This window comes from Colossoma macropomum, unplaced genomic scaffold, assembly GCF_904425465.1.
Source record: "Colossoma macropomum unplaced genomic scaffold, Colossoma_macropomum, whole genome shotgun sequence".
Taxonomy (NCBI): Eukaryota; Metazoa; Chordata; class Actinopteri; order Characiformes; family Serrasalmidae; genus Colossoma; species Colossoma macropomum.
Window position 1 is genome coordinate 8,564,881 of NW_023494799.1, and position 25,254 is coordinate 8,590,134.

Consider the following 25,254-nt stretch of genomic DNA (forward strand, 5'->3'; position numbering starts at 1 on the left):
ATAATTTCTTCATGTAATTATCTAGTATTTTTCTCCTTGCCCTCATGCACTACTATTCAGAATTTGTAATCACTCTTCATTTAAATTATCAAGAGTCAAGTTATCTTCTTTGAGATTTGATCACCACTTTCGAAATAGATATTCCAGATGATAATTTTGTTACAGCTTTCCCAGGCATTTCATAATCATAAGCTCCGTTCATCATTCTAGACACATTTTTCACAATCATTTTATACATTTGTCCGCAAATGTACAGGTTTTCTATTATTGAACAAATTAGAAACATCTGAATGATGATTCCACACTTCTGAACAGTACTGGATGAGTATCAGTTACGCAGCCAAGCAAAAAAAAAAATCCCCCTGTAACACAGCTCTGCTCTAACCTTTTAAAATCAGCACCCTGTCAGAGCAAAGCAAACACATCATTTATCTGTCCACAGATGTAAAGTATCTAAACACCCCCAGGAGCGAGTTCTGGCAGGCTGACACGTTTCAGCAGCACGCCAGCCTGGATTCAGTCCCACACAGCGACTGAAGGTGTGTTAAGAGCTGCACTGGTAGTAAAGTATCAGGTCTTCCTGCTGCAGTTTGCACATTAGCTATGAGTGGCCCTTTACAGCATTACTAATTAAAACAGCCTTTGCAATATTAATGGTGGCTCTTCGTCAAGACCAGGCGCTCGTGAGCGACTAATACATAACGAGTGACACCGCCTTGATTTCGAGGAGCCATTGCAGAGGACAGTAGTCTGCTGCCGTGATTATGAATGCCAGTGCAATCAAGCAGCGTGATTGCGTTTCAGACACTAAACGTCACTTTAAGTGCTGTTTTGACCTTCTGGGCTAGAATGAAATATCAGCTGAGAGAGGGGAGGAGACGCTGGCTTTGTTTTGGTGCTTTGCTGTGTTGCAGATGCTAATAAAATCACTGATCAACACAAACAGTGTGCACAGTGATCTTGTGGGGTGGGTTATGGAAGTGCCTGGAAAACAATAGTATTGCATGTAAGCTACATACAGTGCTGTACAAAGTTGTAGGTGCTTGAGGAAATATGATTTAAAAGCTGTTAATCTGGACAGTAAAAGTTTATTTGCTTAGAAAAGGAAACATACATACATATATATATATATATATATAAAGTAGTGGTTTTTTGTCAATGTGTTTGTTTAACTCCTCCTCATGACAAGCCACTGTTATTTGTAGTTATCATCTAATACCTAGTTTGGCTAATCAATACTCCATTATGTTAAATCAACTGTGCTGCTGATGGAATTTAAAGGGGAATTTTTCAAAGCTCCTGCATAGTTAAATGGTTAAGATACAAAGTCATTTAGGGTGGTTTAATTGAAATGCTCAGTTCTAGAACCATTTGCAGATTCTGAATCGTTCACAGTGGTGGTGATAGGAACCAGACGTCTTCTCTCAGAGAAACTTACACAAAACAATTACAAATGCATTGTCTGATGCTTGAGATATTGTTTTATGCCAGTTTTATGAAAAACTTTTAGGCAATTTATCTCCATTCATGGCAAAGAGATACAGACAGTGTGTTTTTTAAGGCAAAATAGGCCCTAAAAGTTTTTTCAGGTTTATCACTTTTTTATTACTATCAACATTACATGTAAAGACTTAGAAGACACCTGTACGTTCACTTCAATGCACCATGGTGTGGATTCCTTCAGTGGTCAGGACCCTCATGGACCTGAGGGGTCCATGAGGGTCCTGGTGGTGGAATTCCCCTTTAACAAATGCATGTGATTGCTGGGGAGTCCAGGAGGCATATTTACTTTTTACAGTGTTTGTTTATTTGCATTGATTCTAATGATATATGGCAGGGTTTCGCCACTACATCAAGGGGTCCTCGAGGCACTCTCTAATGGTCCTCAGGACTATACCGAGGGCCTGCCAGTGGTCCATAATGGGCCTGCTATTGGCCCTGACACTGGCACTGACATTGTCATAAAAATCAGTGAAAAAAGAATTGACTTAATAAGAAGAAAGAAATATAGACTATTCAAACTGTAAACAACATTAATATAAGACCTGCTAACAAAAGCAAAAAAGCAAAAAAGTGACAAATAGTGACAAATAAGTGGGCCTTGAAGTGAAAAAGGTTGTGAACTCCTGATATATGGCACTTTTGCAGGCAAAAATACTTTTATTTCCAATATAAATGGTTTTAAACAATGTGCTTAGGTGCTAACTGCCAACTACTGCTGTTATTTTACTGTAAATTACAATTTACACTCTTCTAAATCACAGTAAGTTACTGTATTTAGCTATGAATTCTGGAAGATTTCCATTCTTAACAGTTTCCTGTATAATTTACAGCAACTGTAACTGCAGCCGCCATAAGCCATCTCTTCATTCCAACGCACTGATACACAACAGCATGGAAACCTGATCCAGTCCACAGTGTCACGCTCATATGACCTGCTGACAAGCCTTCACAGACCCGACGCAGTAATTGCCCTTCATTAACGTCCTTTTGTTGTTCTCGAGGGATACAAAAGGTAGGAGGGTGCTGCCTCCCTCTGATATCTTCCTGTCAAAACAATGAAGGTCATGGAAAATCAGGCCCAATTAAGACCTAGCATGGGCGAGCCTGCAGGACCGAGGGGTTAGACTTGGCACAGAAAATAAGATACCATTAATTAAAGAGAGATAAGAGGGGAGGAGGGATGGATCATATATCGATCACCACAAATAATCCTTTAAGGAAGACGACAGGGAAAAAGGAGCCGCTAAGTGCTGATTTATAAGGTATCTGATTTATAATGGATCGGAATTAAATGTGAAAAGCATCTATCTGCCTATTTTCCCAACCTAAACTCTTCTGCAGTAGGCCAAGAAATCAAACTGGTCCCGGATCAGCGCTTAAGGGCACGACGTCCACACATAACAGCCCAAAGTCTGACAGCAGCTGCCATAAAGCGTTCTGTCAGCAGAGCTCAGCGCCATCAATCTCTGCCAAAGCATTCGAATCAATAACAGCCTCGGAATAGCCCACAAGAAAGCCCTTCATCTGCACCAACATATCCATCAAACCCTACCAAGCTCATTTCTATGTTTAGACCGCTTTCTTGTTACAATTAGGTTAGGACACAGATATGAGGCTATGAGGTGAATAATGAGCTCGTGCTTATGGGCCTAGATACAAGCATTTCTGTCATCTAAACTAAGAATGGTCTAAAACCCAGAGGATGTCCATGATGTCATCATTTACAGAGATGGTACAGATAAAACAGAGCGTTTATGTGGTCTTAGTCATTCAGAGTGGTTTGACGTTAAATGGTTCATCATACCAACATACCAACTTTCCTCACAGTGGTGGTGATGGGAACCAGGGGTTGCGATATGTACGACACAAACATAGCCATTTTATTTACTATCCAAAACCAGCAGGGAACCTACATGAGTTGATATGTTGATGGTGGAAAAATGGTGGAAAATTTGAAGAAATGAGTTTTCTTTGGGGACTATTTTGCCTTAAAACACACTGTGTGTATCCCTCCACCATAAACGGGCTCTTAACTGAAAGAGTCACTGTAAAACTGATACGTACAAGCTCAAGTAGATGCTAACATCGGTTACAAGCTTCGTTTGTCTGTGTTTAATCTAGAACAGCTATTGTTACGTGAAATCACAATAAATAAATATTTTACAGAATCATGAGACCAAGAAGGCCCCAAAAGCCACTGTATGGTATATAGTTTTGTATAAAATGGACAGGCGTACGGCCAAAAAACATTCAATATTTTTCTGGTACTGTGTTTATGCTAATGTACTTTAGTCCATGTTTAGAGAACAGTGTGTCATACAGTGTCAGAAGCCACATTATCAAGTCTATTAGAGATTACTGGAATCCAAAGTTTTCTTTGGGGCCTGTTTTACCTTACAAATCCACAATGAATGGATTTTACAATCCTACAAAAAAAAAAAATCTTAGGCATCATGCAGCATATTTGTAATCATTTACTGTAATAACTTTCTGTGAGGGAGCTTTTAGAGGCGTTAAACTCCTCAGACGTCTGGTTCCTATCACCATCACTGTGAACACTCCTTACGTGGTAAGTTTCTCTAGGAGCGGAGCATTTCACATCAAACCACTCTGAATGACTGTATTTACATCTTAACTATTTAATTATGCAGAATATTCAAAAAAATCGGTGGAAGTTGTTTTTTAAAGTGAAGCCTTAATGGAAATCTGCATCATTCTGTCACTCTAATTTCTATCTGCTGCATCTGTAGCATATGGTCAATTACTAGTATGTTTACCTGCACTTAGAAAAAGGACAGAAGACTCGTTGACACAAAACAGGCTTATGAAAGAAGCCGATGGGCAGACGCTGAATTCTGTTACTAAATATTTACGCAAAACATTTATTTTTTGAATTCTTAATGCAAAGTTATTTGTAAATTAAGCCGTAAATCTGTATCATTTGTGCTTTCACAGATGGGACTGGTTTTCCAGAGAATTTGTGTTGATGCATGCCAGCATAGTGATGTGGGTGGAACTCTCTCAGACTCCTGTGCATAGACACCAGAAAATATTAAGGCAAGCCAAAGTAACTGGAACTGCATTTTTGCCTACATTGTTGCTTCAGTGTTGGAAATTTGGACAAACCTTCATTCTCTGATGCCTGTCTTATTCTCGTCTTGGCCTTAGATTCTCCACCCACACGTACATGGAGTGTCTGATATCTGTTGCATGCCTAGTTGGCCATAGCTATCTGGATTTCATTATTGGCTTAGTGCACATCCATATGAATACACTTCAGTATAATGGGAAATAAGCTTTTACTAGCACTTGTCTTCTCTACCTGCCCTGACTAATCCAGTACTGTAACTGGATTTAACAGTGTTTGTGAAATTCATGTCATCAGGTATTTATTTTAGAGTTTTCTTTGAAGCATTTAGTCAATTTTAATGTGAAATATCTTTCCTATTTCAATGAATACTAATATATTTCTTATGAGTTTATTTTCTTGTAGCCCTGTTTTGCTGCTCCTAGATGTTAGACAAAAACAGTGGTTATTTTTTATTAAATTAAACGACCCTGTCCTGTCAAAGTAGGCGGTTCTACAGAACATTAAGTTACAAAATGCACCAAATTCTCTGATGAGACTAGCCTCATCCTTATAACTGTACTGTGTGAACAGTCATAGGTTTAAATTCATGCCATATAGTCACATATTTCAAAATGTTTATTCAGCAACTGCCAATTGGCTTCCATTATGAGTGAATCTCAAGTCAGTTCTTTTCTAAGTACACACTGTAAAAAATGATAAGTCAATTTAAAATTAGATCTAGAGCATTTAAGACACTAGAGATTACCCACCTCAAATTTCTTAGTTTGGTCAAAAGTTCTCCTAATTCTATTTGCTCTGCATTTCAGTTATATAAACAATATACAATTTGTTTTTTACATTATATTTTATTTCTTCATAAACATTTTGCCACAACCCAAATGGGCCATTTTTTGTTCAAAATATGCCAAAACTGCTAAAGCAAAATAGGCACTGAATACTTATTCAAAAAGAATTCTAAATAAAAAAAAATGTTTTAGGTCGTTTTTTAAAACTGCCTATTTGCTTGATCTGGACACCAGGCATCTTTTCTTTTTGTGTAACTACTGGCCCATAGATTATTGTTGGAGGAGGGGGGTCAGAACGCAAAATATGTTGCAGTGCATGCTGGGTACTGTAGTGCATCTCAGGGTGAAACGGGCTAATAAGAATAGAAAACTTTAATAATTTTGCGGGCTAAATAGGACCTGACTTGTCCCGCAGGCCTTGTGTTTGACGCATGGGATCTAAGCATTCACCCAACATCAGGAAGTTGTGAGTTTGAAATATCCATAACTGGGAGCCCAAGAGGAAAAAATGCCTTAAACTTAAAACTTAAAATGATGCCTTAAACTTATAAATGAGTTACATTTTTGACTATGAGTTGAGTGAGCTCTAGTTTAATCAACTACACAATGCAAACAGAGCAGATAAAGATTAAGCTGCAAAACTCTAAAACAGTCCTTTAATGTCTCGTATCATCATTTCTTCTCAGGGCCTATGGTCTATATTCATTTGTAAGTGGTCAGACACTGCCAAATTCTGCCGGACGTTCCAGATGTGCGCTACGCCAGTCTGCATGTATGACAAATGTCCAATGCCCTGGAGAAAAATCGAGGCTGCATTAGTTAAACTGTGACAGCTTCAGGATATCCTCTTTCTCTCCAATAAATCTAAAGCCGCTCATATTAAACTTGACAGCACTGTGAATCATTCTCTTACAATACTGTGAAAAATCTTCCAGAATATACTACAAGCCTCTGCATTCACTTCATCATATCCCATATGGCACCGTCCTGCATTACTAATAAAGGGTCAGCCGGTTCAGAATCTACAGTAATTTGTCAAATGGATATATACAGTGTGTTGGAATTGCTTTGTGTTCATTTAAAGACCTTCTGGCTTCTTCCTTCTCTTCCCTTTCTTTATTCAGATGGTTTTCTTTGCAGTGTCATTCTGTGACACATGTCTGTTAGATTCCTTCAGATGTTCCCTCCCACCTGATAAGCGTCTTAGAGTCCCTACAGCCAGGCAGTATCTGCAGTGTTGGAACAGTGAGCTCAGCTTGTATATCTCATATCTCAGAAACGGTAACACTAAAAAGAGTGATGCACTGAATGTACTTGATTTAAATGTTTACATCATTTCCACATCATTTTGTCTTTCAGTTATAAAAAAGCTATAACTGTGCTGATGTCATATGTTTTATTCATATGGCAATGATATATTTCAGTGCAATGCATGTCTTTGTGGTTAATGAGCTCAATCTCACTGAAAAAATGGAAAAAACTAATAGTGATTGAGGTAAATTTAGTCTAGAATCAAAACTCAACAAATATTTATATATTTATTATATTTATAACAAAACCACATCCACAGATATTTGCATGAACAAAATGTAACTGAAGCATATTTCCATTTACAATTCACTTTTTCCACCTGATTGTTTATGAGCACTTAAGAGGTCATCCATCACTTCCCATTTCACTGGACTATAAATATAAGAGGCCAAATTCTCTTAGTCATTCAGCAACACTGGAAATATTTGAGAATACACAAATAAAATAAATCAGCCAGTGGTTATAAAAAAGCTACATGTCTGAAAATGCCCATATCCACTTTTAGGGCAATAATTAAGGGGTTAAAACAACCGAAGCTGTAGTGAATCTGCCTGGATGAGGGTGCATGTTTATTACCTCATGCACAGTGAGGAGGATGGATAAAGAGGCAAAAATTCCTCCAAGGATCACAGCTGGAGATTTGCGGAACATGGTAGCACTTTGAGGTCACCAAGAAAACTACAACTAGATGCAGCCTTCATGCCAAAAAAGTATTTGGAAGGCAAGCCATTAGGAGGCCTTTTCTTTCATCTAACCACAAATGTAAGCTCTTGGAGTTCACTAGATCTCAGATGAGAAATATAAAGCTTTTGGCTACAAACATATGAAAAAAAGATGGGCATAAAAAACATGCTTTTACAAAAAAAAAAAAAAACAACCTCATTCCCACTATTAAATACGATGGTGGAGGATCTGTGATGTTTTGGGTCTGTTTTTCCTCCAAATCTGATAAAGAAAACTGGATTTTAGCTCAGTAATCAGATTTCTTAGTACATGTATACCCTCACTCTGATTTCTTTCGGATTTCTCAGTCTGTGCATGTGCGTAAACAGACGGAGGTACCCTAAATACGTGTGTAGATGATGTATGTTCATATTTTCAGGTAAAGTGGCGGAATGTTTAAAAAAAAGAGGCGCGGCATGAACTTTGAGTTTTACATTCTGTTTATGTCACGTCTGCTTGTGTGAGTTTATTGGCTGGTTGTAAAGCAGAAATCTGACTACTGTCTGACTCATGTAGACCCAGAGTTTCCTATTATCTGATTACCCAAGTGCATGTAAACATGTTGATCGGTCTACTGAGAAAATCTGACCTTCTGCAGTTATCAGATTATTAAATGCATGTAAACACACTCAATGATCTGAAATATACATCCAAATTGAAACAAAAATAGCTCAATGACCACAGAATCAGTCTATTGACATGGCCGTCACAACTCCCTGACCTAAACTCCACTGAAAACTTGAGGGGTGAGCTGAATAGGAAAAGAGGACCAAGGCACCTGGAGAGGTTTTGTATTGAGGAATGGTCTCAGATTCCCTGCTCTGTATTCTCCTCTCTGATCAGCCATTATAGAAGAAGACTCACTGCTTTTATATTGGTAAAGGGAGGTTGCATGAACTACCAAATGCAGGGGTGCATATACTTGTGACTCATTTTGTTCAAAATTATGTTGATAAGAGTTTTTGATGTTACTTAAAGACATTTTTTCATGACTTTCTTGCCCATCTTTACCAATGATGGCAATAACTATGGAACTGACTGTAACTTCCACTTATTGGTCACTGTATTAGTCACTTTGGACCATTTTTATTGGTCCATTTGTCACAGAATGTTCAAAGATTTTCACTTAGAAAATCAACAAAACATGCAATTTGACCAGGGGCACCTAAACTATTGTATGTCTTAACAGAGCTCAACTACTAGGAAGGCAGCTGCGATGCCATGGTGTTAACTTGTCCCCTATCCTCATTGTTTTGAATGATGAGTTTCTACTGCAGCTATTGGTCTCGAACTGCATAATACATCCTGGTGTACTTACACTGGAAAAACAGACCAAACAATAGAGGAAGACCTGCCAGAGGGTCCAGACTTCCATTCCTCACTCTTTGTACTTAATAATTACTCAGTCAGTTTGCATTGTTTCTCATGCAGTCACTGAATAATACGTTTCAGCCTCAGATGCTCAGTTCACAGAGCTGCATGGCCCATCTGATGTAAACCTTTGTTTATGAAGCTAAATGCTAATCAGTCAGCTGCCTGCTCTGCACACTGACAACAATAAGCCTTGTGGAGCAAGATATAGCTGTTGGGTTAAAAAAAAAGTCTGTGAAATTCACTTCCTCATGTTTATATTGTTGGCCCAAATCCTGCACGCCCAGTGGAACCCCAATAAGAGGACTGCCATACTGTTGCTATATATTCCAGCTTATTGACTGTTTCTGCTAATGAGAGCTCACCTGCAGGGTAACAAGGTGCAAACAGCAAAACTATTAAACCACAGACTCAGATAATCTCTGCACTGAGAAACTTAATGTAACACCCAGTGCACTCGGTGTGTTTTAAAAACCAATTAAAAAGTAGTCACAAAAAAGATTTGGGTGGGTAACCTTGGTCCCAGAGTCTGGCTGTGGAAGATTAAAACCACGACAAAGATGAATTTAAAAGGCTGGTAATTACAGAGAGGTTTGGGCGGGGGGGCTTTACTCCTAACAATGGACGCAAGGAGCCACTTTCTAAGACTGAAGAGGACCACTTTGGAAGGCGTAATGAATAAAATGCATTTCAGGACACTATTGAGGATATTGGAATCGCCTACAGGTGCTAAACTGATGCTAAAACACCTACCTTATACTTCCACTCACCAGCCACTGTATTAGAAACAACTACCTTCTACTTCTGGACACTGGCCACTTTGTTAGAAACAACTACCTTCTACTTCTGGACACTGGCCACTTTGTTAGAAACAACTACCTTCTACTTCTGGAAACTGGACATTTTGTTAGAAACACCTACCTTCTATTTCCACACACTGGCCACTTTGTTAGAAACACCTACCTTCTATTTCCACACACTGGCCACTTTGTTAGAAACACCTACCTTCTATTTCCACACACTGGCCACTTTGTTAGAAACACCTACCTTCTATTTCCACTCACTGGCCACTTTGTTAGAAACACCTACCTTCTATGTCCACCCACTGGCCACTTTGTTAGAAACTCCTACCTTCTATTTGCACTCACTGTCCACTTTGTTAGAAACACCTACCTTCTATTTCCACACACTGGCCACTTTATTAGAAACACCTACCTTCTATGTCCACCCACTGACCACTTTGTTAGAAACACCTACCTTCTATGTCCACCCACTGGCCACTTTGTTAGAAACTCCGACCTTCTATTTCCACACACTGACCACTTTGTTAGAAACACCTACCTTCTATTTCCACACACTGGCCACTTTATTAGAAACACCTATCTTGTACTTCTAACTACAAAATCAACACTAGTATCAGCTGAAAGTTCAATGACCTATGAGCGAATATCAAATTGCGATTATCACCAGTTACAACTGTGATAGTTTGAAGGCTGTAGAAAACAGGCCTTTTTGGAGGGAAAGCCTTTGCCGAAAATACCAGAGCAAAACTACCACTGCGATTCAATTCCACAGTGTTGTCATAAAGGACTGGAGTCGTTCAAGTATCTGGCACAAGGCCCGAGCTTTCCACATCAGCCGCAACACAAACCTATCTTCAGCACTGTCGCTGTTCTGAGTCTCTAATCACCACTCATCACTGATAGCTAACCGCCGCAGGCCTCCAGGAAACATTTCTCACCGTCTTTCAAGCTGATTTCTCCACTATCTGCCCCCACTATATTTATTCTACAGGATGACAGTTAATTACAGAGGGGAATTGGTTACAACCCCACCTGTTAAGTCTTAATGTGGCAAACAAAATGGAAAAGCAATTTGGAGTCACGGAGGAGAATTCGCCTGCAGAGCTTCTTTGTTGAGTTGCTAAATGCTAATTGTTAAACAGACTGCTGCCTAAGATGTGCAAATGTTGGAAATGCAGCACTCTAAGCTTGCACAAACAAACTTCTCTGTCTTCTCGCAGTGCGTTCGAGTGCGTGTATGTGTGCACGCTCTCTCAGCGTTTAAGGGAAACATCCAGTCTGAGAGTACTTTGCTCTTGATGTGTTTTTCTTGTGGCCACAGTAAACATTCGACAGGGTGCTGACCTGATGATGTCTCTGCTCTTAACGTAGCAAGGCTGGACAGAAGTGGCCAGAGATGGCTGCCTGTTTGTGCGCCAATGACAACAAAGCTGTGGCCTGTTTGCCGAGGAAATAATGTTTTCCTGGAGCTCAATTTTCTGTTCGTTTTACACTTATGTAACGGCTGTAGAAAAACACACTTTCATATCGCTCCTCAGCCTAAACCATCCAGCAATGTAGGGGAATTCCACCAATTTTTCAAAATTTCTGCATAATTTAATTGTTGAGATGTAAACAAAGTCATTCAGGGTGGTTTGTTATGAAAGGGTTCATTGGTGATAGGAACCAAGGGTCACTATGTCTACAACACAAACATAGCCTTTTTTTTTATTTACTATCTGAAAAGACCACTGAACCCACACGTGTCTTCTGATTTTGATGTTGATAATAATCAAGTAGTAACACATTTTCTTTGGGTTTTGCCTTTTAAAACCCTGCATGTGTCCCTCCACCATTAGTGTATTTTAGAAACAAACTTAAGGCCAAAATCTTCTCAAAACTATCGTAACAAACAATATCTCAGACATCAGGCAGCTTATTAATAACCATTTCATGTAATAACTTTGGGGGAGGGAGCTTTAGAGATAAAAAGCTCTTCAGATGTCTCGTTCCTATCACCACTGTGAATGATTCTGACTCTGTAAGTTTCTCTAGAATGGAGTCTTTCACACCAAACCACTCTACATGACTTTTTTATATCACATTTTAATTGGAGAAATTTTGAAAAACTGTATATTCTTCTCTGAATATCATGGAAGACTGAACCATCTTCACATTTTTCGAAATAAAGAAAGTTTATGTTCTGTGTTTTAAACCATACCATCCTCTCCAGCCCATAAGGTCAATAGAAATAGCCCATTTAAAATGTATCATGTTTGTAATGTCACAAAATCCATATTTTCCATGTAGCAGCCTATTTAGAATGATGCGCAATACAGGGCAGCCAATCAGAACAGAGATATTTTACATATAGTACAGTACAAAAGTTACCAACTTTTATGTATAAAATTTTCTCTCAAAACAGCCATTAAGTACAAGTTATTCATTTTTCAGGAGAAATTTCTGAGGAGATTAGATATAAGATAATCCTCTTGCATAAGGAAGAGGAAAATCAAAGCAAAGTAAGTGAAAAAACATGAGCTTCCAAAAAAATGCTAAACAGCTACAGAGAAAATGGGACTCCTAACAAACATGCAAGATCTGGTAGACACTAAAACGGTCCCCATCATATAAACCACACTTAGGCTATCACCAGGATGAAGTGGCACAAATCTGATTTTTTGCCCTAATGTGACTCAGATCTGATGTTTTCAGAGCTGTGTGGATGCAAATCTGATCTTTTCAAATCCAGCATGAACCACTTTCATATGTGGTCCTAGATCTGATACGTATCCGATTCATGGCCATGTGACCTTAATGTGAACGCTCAGATCGGATATACGCCATCATTCAATGTTACCATGGCAGCAGCGCTGAACGGAATTTAAAGCCCATAAACGGTGGAAAAACAACACATCTCACCCTTTTTCGCCTCCGTCTCGCTCTAATAATGAAGCTGAGAGCTGATCAGAGTTAATTATCTTCGCAGCGAAGCTCGTTCTGCTCGTTAGTTTGGTTGCTGTTCATGACGCATGTGATTCATTCACGTGACGTTACTGAGTAGGATGTGCACATGCGGGTCATTTCAGGACATCAGTTTGTCCACAATAATGACCGATTTGAGCCACTTACCTAAACCAGTGTGAGCCATCATGGCAGAAATGGCAGAAAAGATGGATTTGAGCAATGAGGCTTGTAATGTGAATATAGCCTAAAGCTGTCTTCTTTAAGAGAGGAGAAAATCAAGCTGCTTCAGATTTGAAAAAATCTACAGGTGTTTCTGTCCATCCTTCCACAGTGAGAAGACAACTTAGCACTATGAGTCTGAAAGGATGTGTAGCTGTCAAGAAGTCATTACTGAGAAAAGGAAACAAAAAATGTGTAACTCAAGTAAAAAAGCTGCTGGTGTTCAGAACAATGGACTGAACACTTGACTTAATGTGTTCAGAAAAACTTCTAATCCTGAACTTTGGAGGTGTGGAAAAATATCCCTGCAGGTTTCTTTGAAAAACTGAAAGTGAGCCTCCTGAAGAGAACAGAAGCTGTAACTAGAAAAGTGCACTTCCTGAAGAAAACACAAAGGGACTGTGCAGCCTAAGCGGGTGTGCTAGGGTGTTGCCAAATGCTTACTATGGTACTTTAGGTGTTGCAAAGGTGTTGATAAATGATTGCCATGGTATCCCAGGTGGTTGCTATGGTTACACCCAAGGTTAATAGGGTGTTACTAATCGACTTTTGCACCCCGTTCATTCCTATGGGAAAAATTGTCATTTAACATTAATTGTAGGAAAACTGTGTGTCCGATCAAAAAGCTGTGTACAAGCACACAGCTTCCAATCAGACCGAACATTCTGGGGTTGGAACAGTGTCGATATCTCAAAAACTGTGGGACAAGCAAGGGGATAAAAAAATATGAACCAAGAAGAATAAGATAATTAAGTCACAGCCACAACTTGGTACGGTGTGGGAACGGGATCATGTCTTTTTAAGCAGTGGTCAAGGCTTCATTATTTCATTGCCACACCTTACTAAGTCGTGCCCCAACTTAATTATCTCGTTCCCATGCCTTATTAAGACGGGGCCACACATTAGGATCTCATTCCCACACGTTAATACGGCATAGCCATGCATTAATTTTGTTTAAATACAATAGAGGGATTACATATTAAATACTGAAAATGCTGATATTATATTTAGTTGTTGAGGCTTCTGTCTGACTGTCTGTTAGCTATAAATATCCATGTTGACTGAAAATGAAATAAGGGTGGTCTCAGACTTAAAGCCTGTTTAATTCTAAAGGATAAAGAAATTTTGGAAAATGATGTAAAATTGACTTATGACTGTGCCTGATACCTAAAAACCACACCAGAAGTGGACTAGTGGGGAAAAATAACATATGAGAAACTAATGTAGAAAATGATCTATTTAAAGTCTCCAATTCTGAAAAGGATGAACAAATCCTACATTTTTTTCTACAAAAGAGAAGCATAATTCATTCCTCTCTGTGAAGGCGCTGAAGTGTAGCGAGGGAAATTTCATTAAAGGCTGTAGAGAGACAGAAAATAAAGTTTTCTGCAAGGACGTTTGACCCGCGATATACCAGGCCAAATTGAGAGACTTACAAATTCAATCAATGGAGAGTGTTTGAGCTCAGACAGCATACAACAACAGCATAATGGAAGAAGCCCCACTAACATCCATCATCATGTTAATGAACAATCCAAATTATCAGTGCAGAGAAGCCTCATTGTCACCAAAACCAAAATCTCACAACACAATATTACATTCATATTCACAAAGCTGGCGAATGGAAAGTGAAAGCTGCCCCTGTGAGAAATGGGGGGATTTGAAGAAATGAATTACATTACGTTACCTCCTGTCTCCTTATAAACCTTAATGATTTTTTTCTTCCTTCTCCCAGGGCATGGATGGTAGTTACGAGATTACTGTGCTGGTTTTTAATACATATGAGACAGAACAGAGGATTAATAAGGGAGCTCTTACTTGGGGGGGATTTGGCTTGTTGGAGAAGAGCAGGAATAATCGTGGGAAGTAATTTACAGCGAATTTCATTCTGGACCCTCCGTGTGAGTCAGCCTTCCTCGGGCGCACCAAACTTTTGATTTTTGATGGCGCACGGAAGCGTTTGAATGTTTAATGCTGTTGCTTCATATATCCATGTGTTGATGCCAAGAGAAATGTAAAAACGCTCACAAAGATAAAAACAACAACAAAAATACCCCCCTTCCCCCCAGCCTTTTCAGTCCAGCACTGCAGCCGTTAAAGAAACGCCAGCCAAACGATGAGCCACACCAGGTGACGAGCCAATGTTTCCCTGAACAAGTGCCATTTCTTTCTGCCCTGGTGCAGATGTAGCTCATTTAATAGCAGCATGCAGCTGTGACCAGGCAGAGGCCAGAGAAACAGCAGCCCAGGCTTGGGAGCTGTCCAGTGCTGAAATCAGCCACTCTTACCAAACCTGCAGAGATGAATTCTTTATTTAAGCTCCAACCACTCCAGTTACCAGCGCTCATACTGCCCCACACCTTCTGCTTAAGGCTTTCCCTCGGGTTTAGCAATGAACCGTTCTATAAACGTATTGTTTAAAACAACACATTTTCTCTGCGATAAAAAAGGGAAGCATTGAATTTACTTGATTGTTTCCTGTTAACATACACAACATCAACACAGTTTGGACTGTAGTTCATGTTACTAACGAATAACCCTTGAGATTTATTAAGCATGGTGCTTTAAGGGGTTAAATGCTTTTAAGGAGTCACTTTACTCTGAGTCACTTTATAAGCTACAGCGAAATCCATTCAAGATAGAGGACACTCATTTTCTCTGTAAGGCACCCTGTTGTAGTGTTCTTATTACAAATATAGCAACTTACTATGTAATTATTGCAGGTCTTTACTTCCTGCTGTTGTTAGACTGTACAACCAGCACTGCTCCCAGTAGATCCCGCACCCTCCCGTTAGACCTCACACACCTACAGAAAGTAAACTGAATTCATCATCATACCACGTGCAATATAATGAATACTTCATGTGCAATACGAGTAAAATATCCTTACAGTGTAAAGATTTTTTGCTCGTTTATTTATGTTTATATTCTTAATTTTATGAAGGATAGAGTTTAGATTTTTTATCTTTAGTATTTTATATCGCTGCTGTCAGGACAAAACCTCCATTTTTGTCGTTTTCAGTTTTTGACAATTTGAATATGCCTGTTACCAAAAGAAACGGCCAAAAATGACTTGTGAAAAATGTCTTGTTCCATTGACTTACATTAAAAGTTAAGTGTGTTTTTTCCTTCTCCTGTAAAGTTACCATTTTGGAGATACGAGGTTTTGTTCTAACAACAGTGACACATTGTCTATAGTAGTAATAAGTAACAAACTGTAACCTTATTAAGTCACTGATAAGGTTAATACCTTGTTTGTTAATTCTCTTCTTGTTATTTCTTTTTCTTAAGTGCCTTGCTATCCCTTTGCTGCTGTAGCACTGTGAATATCCTCGGTGTGGGATTAATAAAGGATTATCTTATCTTATCTTATCTTAATTAAATATGTAGTTACAACAATGCGTTTACATAGTACAGCAAAACAACGGATAAAGGTAAACTGGTTAAACTCTAAAGGTCCACAGTCCTATAAGAACACTACACAACTTTCATATTAGTCTCATAGTACGTTGCCAATGAAACCCTTATGTTAAGATCACGGAATTCTGACTGATGATTAATTTTTATATAAATAACTGTGATTAATATTTATTGTTTATTGTATGCAGCTATTAAAGTACAGGCCTAAAGTGGTCAGATTGGCAGATTATCTTGCTTCCCAGCTGTTGATACTTAGTAGCTCCCAACTAAAGACAGAAACAACTCAAGCTCAAATAAACTAACATTACTCACCGCTGCCCTCTAAAGGTGTTATAGCACTAGTCAGGATTTAGAACTTATTTTCATAAGATGCATGATGTATCTTAATAAATGTGATTTCTGATTTATTGATATGCATTTGCTTCAACTCAACAGATGAAAATCAGACATGAAATCTAACTGTGAAAAATAACTGCGGTCAGCTTCAGTGATTGTGATCAGCCCAAATGATTGCGATAAAGCGATTTCTTTGTGATTCACTCCATTATAGTGTCCCGGTTACAAATACAGCAAAACGTGCACCAAGTGTGATCATTCACTGATGATATTTAATAAGAAGAAGTGCCTGTTCTGAATAATGAAGCTCTGCTCTCTGATGAATATTCATGACCGGACTGGTTTATGTTCCGCACAATAGGCCAGACTATACAGACACACATGCACACACACAGCTTTGTCTGGGTCAGAGGGGTAAACCAAGATTTAGTTTAACACACACACACACACAGGCACACCTTGTAAGAGGAAGGCTGACTTGAAGGACTTGGCAGTGTGCCAAGCCATGGACCAAATATGACTTATATATGACACACACACACATAGACACCCACAGAATGAATGATTTATGATGAATGAACGATACATAATTGTATAAACGCGCTGTGTTCCTGCACAGACACTCCACAATAGCGCAAACATCACTCTACACTTAGCAAATACAGTTCTATATAATACACTCATTAAAAGGACGGTTAAGACAATGATTTTATATAGAACCAAGAACAATCAAAGAACCATTTTTCTGCTTAAAAGGGTCTTTGTATGGTGAAATCGTTCTTCAGATTGACGGAGAAACTGTTGTATATCGTTCTATAAATAGCACCGAAAAGGGTTCTGCTATTGCTACAAGCTTAACATTGTAATAATAGAGAACCCTTGATGGTGCTATACAGAACCATTTTCAAAAAGGTTCTACACAGAATCATATACAGCACACTCTCCATTAATGTGAAGAAGCATTTCACCATGCAAAGAACCCTTTAAGCAAGCAAATGGTTCTTTGAGTGCTCATGATTCTTTATAAAACCATTGTCTTGACTAAAGAATCTTTAAAGAACTTTTAAAAGAGTGTACTGAAAAAGGGTTCTTTGACTTGTAACAATGGTGGAACCCTTGGTCTTATAAAGAACCATTTTAAAAGGGTTCTTTAATGAACCATGCAAAAAACCATATACGGATTCAAATGGTTCTTTGAATGTTAATGGTTCTATATATAATCATAGCCTTTATTCAGGAACCCTTGAGAGTGTAGGCCTTCTGGAAGTCCTCAATAAGTCACTGCATTTCAGTCAGTTGTTAGAAATGGAAAACAGCAGCTGCAGATCTGTTCCAGAACTGTGTGCTGTAAGAGTTACTGTAAAACTGCTAGAAGGTAAAATATGTTAATATGTCGGTTACAAGCTTCAGACAAAAGCTAGAATGACCATAAAATGTTTATTTGAATTTGAATAGTGCTCGAATCACATAATAATACTAATTTCTACTAGCACCCCTACGTGATTCTAGTACTATGTTAGTGCTATTCAAATTAATATTAATATATATATTATTATAATATATATATATATATAACATGAGTTGCAATATTCTACAAGCACTGCAGTTTAGTATCATGTATATATAAATCCATTAATAACTGTTGTATCCAGATGTTTATACGCATGCAAATATTGAACTACAATATTAAAATTTTACAAAACCTGGGGAGAATTTCAAAGAATTCTGTCTATTTATTTTATTGTTATTTTATGTTATTTGAAAACTCTTAACTCCAACATTTTGTGATAAATGGACCAGAAATCATTACATTTTATGACAAGCACATTACCTCCTGGAATTTAACGGTTGTTTGGATGTATAAATGAGAGAAAAAGTTAGAAAAAGAAAGAAAGAAAGAAAGAAAGAAAGAGTAGAGAAAAGAGAAGGAAAGAAAAAAAGATGGAGAAGGAGAGAGCAAAATACAGAGAGGGAGAGAGAAATGGAGGAAGAGAGAAAATAAAAGAAAGGAAAAAAGAGAGAAAGAGAGAAAGAAAAAGAGAAGGAGACAGAACATACATAACAGGTAAGTATGTTTTCTCCTATATGTCCAAAATGAGATACGAGGTTTTGTTACAACATTACCATCAGGTTATATGAGGTCTTCAGCAGGAACGTCACTCTCGCCATTTTTTTGTGTCTAAAATAAGCTTTCTGAGTAATTTTAGTCGTTCACGCAGTAGATTTGGCCCATTAAGCTCAGTGCATGCTAATTTACGACAAGCACATTATCTCCTGGAGTCTAAAGGCACTGGGTTGTTTGGATGCTTTTCAAGTACAAATTCAATTCCACCTGTCAGCGTCCCCCTCCTTACAAGTGTTGATGCTAAGCTTTGCGCAGCCAGGCAGAAACACATTATTGAAATAGAGGTAAATCAATCAGGCTCCCGCTAAAAACAGCACAATAGCACAGGGTCGGTACGGCAAGGCACCCCTCCCCCACCTTCTAATGACAATATGAAGGTGAACTTTTGGCATTTATACATGTTGGAGAAGCAGTTTAGGTAAACAGCTAGAAAAAAAACACGCTCATGAGCTACAGCAGCTAAAGCTAAGAGACTCGAGAGGCATCAGTGCTGAAAACCAAGGCACTAGGCAATTTGAGAGAATGAGAGAGAGAGAGAGAGAGAGAGAGAGAGAGAGAGAGAGAGATAGAGAGAGAGAGAGAGGGTGACAGAGAAGGTGAGAGAGAGTGAGAGAGAGAAAGAGAGAGAGAGTGAGAGAGTGAGAGAGCGAGAGAGAGAGAGAGAGAGAGTAAGAGGAAGGGAGGGAGGGAGGGAGATGGGACAGTCTTTGAAGTCTCAAGGCTGAATATGCGAGTGCGGTTCCTGACGCTGGCGCGCGGCTCCTGTTTGTGTTGCTGATGACGGCTGACAGAGACGCTCTGATGTCACAGCAGAGTTCAGCACAGAGATTTATCACACTCACATGTTTATTCAAGTGATGTCAAAAAGCTGATATCATCAAACCAATGATGAATAATTCACACGCCAAGAGACGCTTGATCTCAAACAGTGCTTGAAAAGGGCGAGAGAGAGTCAGAGACAGAGACAGAGCTAGAGAGAGAGCTAGAAAAAGAGAGAAAGAAATGGATAGGAGAGTTAAAAAGAAAGAAAGAAAGAAAGAAAGAAAGAAAGAAAGAAAGAACGAACGAAAGAATAAATTAAAGTAGATATAAGAAAAGAGAAGAAACCCAAGAATCAGAGAGAAGGAGAGAGAAAAAGACAGAGAGGGAGAGAGAAATGGAGTAAGAGAGAGAAACAAAGACAAAGAGACAGAAGACAAAAAAGAGACAGATACAAAGAGTGAAAGAGAAAAGAAAGGGAAAGAGACAGAGAAAGAAAAAAGAAAGGGAGACAAAGAAATAGGAAGGAAATAGAAAGAAGAGAGAAAACAAAGAGAAAGAGAAAAGACAGAAAAAGAAAGACAGAGAGAGAGAGAGAGAGAGAGAGAGAGAGAGAGAGAGAGAGAGAGAGAGAAATGAATAGGACAGTTAAAAGGAAAGAAAGAAAGAAAGAAAGAAAGAAAGAAAGAAAGAAAGAAAGAAATAAATAACAAATAAAGAGTAGAGAAAAAAAGGAGCAAACCCAAAAAAGACAAAACGTCGAGAGGGAGAGAGAAATGAAGCAAGAGAGAGAGAAAACAAAGAGAAAGAAGACAGAAGAAAGAGAGAAGGAGATAACCAAAAAAGAGAAAGAGACAGAAAACAGAAAAAGAGCAGAGACAAAGAAAGGGAAAAGAAAGGGAGACAGAGACAAGGAGTGAAACAGAAGTCAGAGTAAGTAAAAAGAAAGGGAGACAAAGAGTGAAAGAGAAAAGGAAAAAAGACAGGAAATAGAAAGAAGAGAAAGAGAAAACAAAAAAGAGAAAGAGAAAAGAGCGGGAAAGAGAAAACAGTAAGAAAAGGACAGAGAGAGAGGGAGAGAGAGAGGGAGAGAGAGAGGTGGAATTGGAGCAGGAGTAACTCAGTTGAGAGCGGTGAGGGAGACGGAGCGGATGAGTGTGAATGTGTGTGTGTCTGTGTGTGTGTGATATAGCTGATATAAAAATGGGGAGGGGGGTGATTGGTGGTGGGGGCTGTATTGTCAGAGGCACAGAAAGACAGAAAGACAGAAGAAGAGAAAGAAGACATGAGAGGCAGTGAAAGAACCAGCAACCAATTTGCTGCGAACAGCTGCTTGAAATTTCCCCAGGGCTGCTCTAAACACAATGCTGTGCCATTCTCTATTCCAGCAGCTCTATGACAAACAGCTCCAGAACACACACACACACACACACACACACACACACACACACACTCACAGAGCACCACACGACGAGTCTATCCACCTCTCCATGCTCCACCCACAGAACCAAACTTTCACAGCAACTGTTCCCAGGCTGGACAAGCTCAAGATCCCATTCAAAATAATGAGTGTAGCACACAACTCACAACTTTTACAAAATGCACAATTTATGTTTAAATGATTGTTTAAATGATATTTATTTTGTATAATGCATGTAAAAGGTCCCACTGTAAATATCAGAACTCTACATGACCCGACTGCTCATGTTGGGACCGGACGTCTGTTCTCAAATCATCGTTAATCATAAGTTACTGTAAAAAGACTTTATAAGATGTAGTTTTGGATGTTGTGAGTAAATGGAAATAAAAGTTTAAAGTTTCTTCAGACTAAAAAAGTTTAGGATGTTGTTTGAAAGCTTCTTGATGAATAAATTAATTCAATTTAAAATTAAACTGATGCTTATTTTATTGTATCATATTATTTTGCATTACTTTTTATTGTGACTGCTGGGATAGACTCCAGCTCCCCCCCAAGCAACTTAGAAAGTGTGTGTGTGTTTGTGTACTTTTTATTGTATGTACCTGTGATAATGTTGGTTTTTATTGCTGCTATAATTTAGGTAACGTAAGCATATTATTCAGCACTTTGGGTTATGATGGGCCAGTTCGGGTCATTTTTGGGCAGAACTTTGTTTCGCTCAGGTCAATTTCAGACTCAAAACAGGGTGCTGTGGTTCAGGCAAAGATTTAGACCAAAATTTCTGGCCTAATTACAGCTCTAAACGGTTGTAGCTTTTTGTTGTGTAGGCTAATCAAGCTAGCGCTAGCATAGAGACTAAAACTGACCTAAGTGCAACAAAATTCTGCCCAAAACTGACCCAAACTGGCCAACTCAAAACTGGGTGCTGTGGTTCAGACAGAAAGTTCTCAGGCTGTATTTGGATTTAGACCAAATTTCAGGCCTAATGACAGCCCTAAACAGTTGTAGTTTTTTTGTTGTGAAGGCTAATCAAGGTAGCACTAACATAGAAGCTAATGCATTGTGGTTTCTTCCACATTTGATCTAATAGACGAAGTTCAGATTTCAAAATTGAGCTTCTAGTTTAAAATGATTCTCTAAAGTACGCTGTTGTAGCTAATATAAACAAGGCAGATCAGCAACGACAAAGAATTTGGCACCATGCTAATCAATCGTCGACCTATTCTAACACAGATGTACAAAATAAACTTCATGTAAAATGAAACACATGAAATTTAGGCACTTTGACAAAAACATAACACAATTTCTCATCAGCTTAAAAGAAACTTGTGCTAATGTGTTGGAAGGCTTGTCCGACATAGCGACAGTTGCTACAAAAGAGAAGTCAATGGTACATCAGCCTCCCAGGAGACGGATGGGCCGAGGGCAGTCTTTCTCTTTCTTTCATCAGCTCTCCAGACTCTCCGACGGAGACGAAAGCCACAGAAAGCCTGGACAGAGTGGCAGCACAGATCAGCTCCGTCTACTCCGTCTCACTGTCGTCGCGGCGACAGCTTCAAGATTGACAGCCCTCACTGTTCATCAAACTAAACACAACCCAGCATCTCACAAAACCTTTGCAAATAGGATACAGTGCACACAGACAGCTACGTGGGGGTCCTGCTTCTGACAAGGGGCAAGAATCCACTTCCAGAAACCTTCCTCTCCATCCAGAATCACAAGCGGCAGCTTAAACAAGCCAGAGAAGTACATCTTTTACAGTAAGACTGAGCAGTTACTGTATAGCAGAATAGCGGAGATAATAGGGGACCACACTGTAAAATATTTGGTGTTCAAAATACTCAAAAATGTTTATGTGGTGAGAAGCCATTTAAAGGGGAGTTCCACCTATTTTTTTCAAAATTTTAGCATAGTTAAGCTATTAAGATCTAAAGTCATTTAGAAGGGTTTGATGTGAAATAGAGAAACCTAGTCTGAAATGTTTAGCGCTTCTGAAAGCTACCAGAGAAAGTGTGGTACGCACAATATTTTTGTGATATAGTAAACATTTTTCCCAAATCCATTTATGGCGGAGAGCTACACGTATGACATTGTAAGGCAAACTAGTCCACAAATAAAACTTTGTTTTTCTACATTTATTTTTACCACCATTACATCATCCATATCCATATTGCACCCTTAAAACATGAAGACAATGGCTCTATGTGTACCATCTCTATAGAACCATGAACATTCAAAGAACCATGCTTAAAGATTTCTTTACAGTGGTAATGATGGGCCAATTAATACAATGTAAATATGATGGATATAAATGGATAGTAAATAAAATACAGCCATTTTATTTACTATCCAAAATAACAAGTGAATCTCCAAGTCATCTGATGTTTTATTTCTACACTCTTAAAAAATCTGGTTCTTCAAGGGTTCTTTAGTAAAGACAATGGTTCTATATAGAACCATGAAAACTTAAAGAACCATGGTTCCTTGCAAGGTGAAAAGTTTCTTCGGATTGATGGAGAATGTGTTGTAGATGGTTCTATTTAGAACCTTTATGACAATGGTTCTATACAGCACCAAAAAGGGTCCTGCTATTGTTACAAGCTTGACAAGCTTGACATTGATAACAAAAAAAAAAAGAAACTTTTGAATCCATAGATGGTTCTTTGCATGGTTCATTAAAGAACCTTTTTAAAATGGTTCTAGATATGTTCTAGAAGGGTTCCACCATTGTTTCAAGTCAAAGAACCCTTTTTCATTACACTCATTAAAAAGTTGGTTCTTGAAAGGTTCTTTAGTAAAGACAGTGGCTTTATATAGAACCATGAACACTCAAAGAACCATTTGCATGATTAAAGGTTTCTTTGTATGGTGAAACGGTTCTTCAGATTGATGGAGAATGTGTTGTATATGTTTATTTTTGAAAATGGTTCCATATAGCACCAAAAAGGCTTCTGCTATTGTTACAAGCTTCACATCAATAACTATAGCAGAACCCCTTCTGGTGCTATGTACAACACATTCTCCATCAATCTGAAGAACGATTTCACCATGCAAAGATCCCTGGTTCAATATGGAACCAATGTCTTTACTAAAGAACCTTTGAAGAACCCTTTTTAAGAGTGTAGAAATAAAACAGATGACATGTAGGTTCACTTGTTGTTTTGATAGTAAATAAAATGGCTATATTTGTGTTGTAGACATAGTGACCCCTGGTTCCTATCAGCACTCAGAGTTTCTCTATAATGAACCATTTCACACCAAACCACTCTGAATGACTCTGATTACATCTTAGCACCTAAATTATTCAGATCTTTTGCAGAACCTGTAGAAATACCCTTTAACTGGTTTGTTACCAGAACAAACTCTTTGATTAACTGAAGCAAAGCAAAACAAAAGCAATCCCAGTCTCAAAAAACACCCAACATTCCTTTTGCATTTTATCCACTGTTGCAGAGCTACATCATGAGCCAAAGAAAAAAAAATAAGCCTACAACACACACAAATTACATTAATGCTACCAGCCCTGAAACAGCAGGTGGACAAAACTGAGTGAACAGTGGAGGAAAAGAAAAAAAGGAAGAGACTGGGAGAGGAAAGAGGTGGTCTTCCATCTGCACTTTTAAACTGAAATATCTTCCTAAATGCCACCTGGAACAGGTAACCAAGGGTTAAACCCACAAACCATGGAACACAAGATCATTCACTTCTTATCTGCCACCTTCACAGCCCATAAGTCACTGACACAGCCCGGCCGGAACTCTGAAGCTGAATCAGTGCAGGTTGGCTACAGCAGGCTTTGTCCTGCTGGAGATCTCGAGACTGTCCTCGCGCGCCTCTCGCGCTCCGTTAAAGCAGCGCTGGATGGGGGGAAATGCTGTGAGGAGGATGATGATGATGATGAATTGATGAAGGACACTGAAAGCTGCTCTCACCTTGTCCGCGAAGTGCGCGAGGCTGCCTCCCGTTTCAGCTGCAGCGGTGCCGGATCTCCTTCGCAGCTCGAGCTGTAAGCAGCATGAAAAAAAAGACACGGCTGCCGAGGCACAGGCACGCGAGAGTGGAGAACCGTTCGCGCTCGCGATCTGGAGAGCGAGAGCGGAGAGAGTGAGCGAGCGAGCGAGAGAGAGAGAGAGAGAGAGCGCGCGCGCGAGAGAGAGAGAGAGAGAAAGGCGTCGCTAATCCCTCCAGGTCGCGAGGAGGACGGTGAACAAAAGCGCGCGTGGAGACTCGCAGACTTCAGTTGGCGCCCCCCTCAATCCATTAAACACCCCCCTTCTACCCCGCACTCCCCAACCCCCGCCTCCCGTTCAGCCCCAAGGGTGGTTTGGAGGCGCGTGCTGCTCTATGGTCTGGTGGTGGGGGATGGAGGGGCCACTCTTATTACTGATTCAGATTCAGATGCTGGTTTTATGATTGTGCAAGGTGCCAAAAAGGGCTCCTTT

General features: G+C 39.2%; 1 protein-coding gene across 1 annotated transcript in view; it reads right to left on the reverse strand.

Annotated features, from left to right (window-relative positions):
* The window catches only part of ncanb (neurocan b), a 229,952-nt gene extending 205,073 nt beyond the window's left edge, over positions 1 to 24,879 (reverse strand). The window contains exon 1 of the mRNA XM_036586813.1: positions 24,745 to 24,879. The gene's annotated coding sequence lies outside the window, so the exon portion shown is untranslated. The remainder of the gene's footprint in view (positions 1 to 24,744) is intronic.
* Between the last annotated feature and the right edge of the window lie 375 nt (positions 24,880 to 25,254).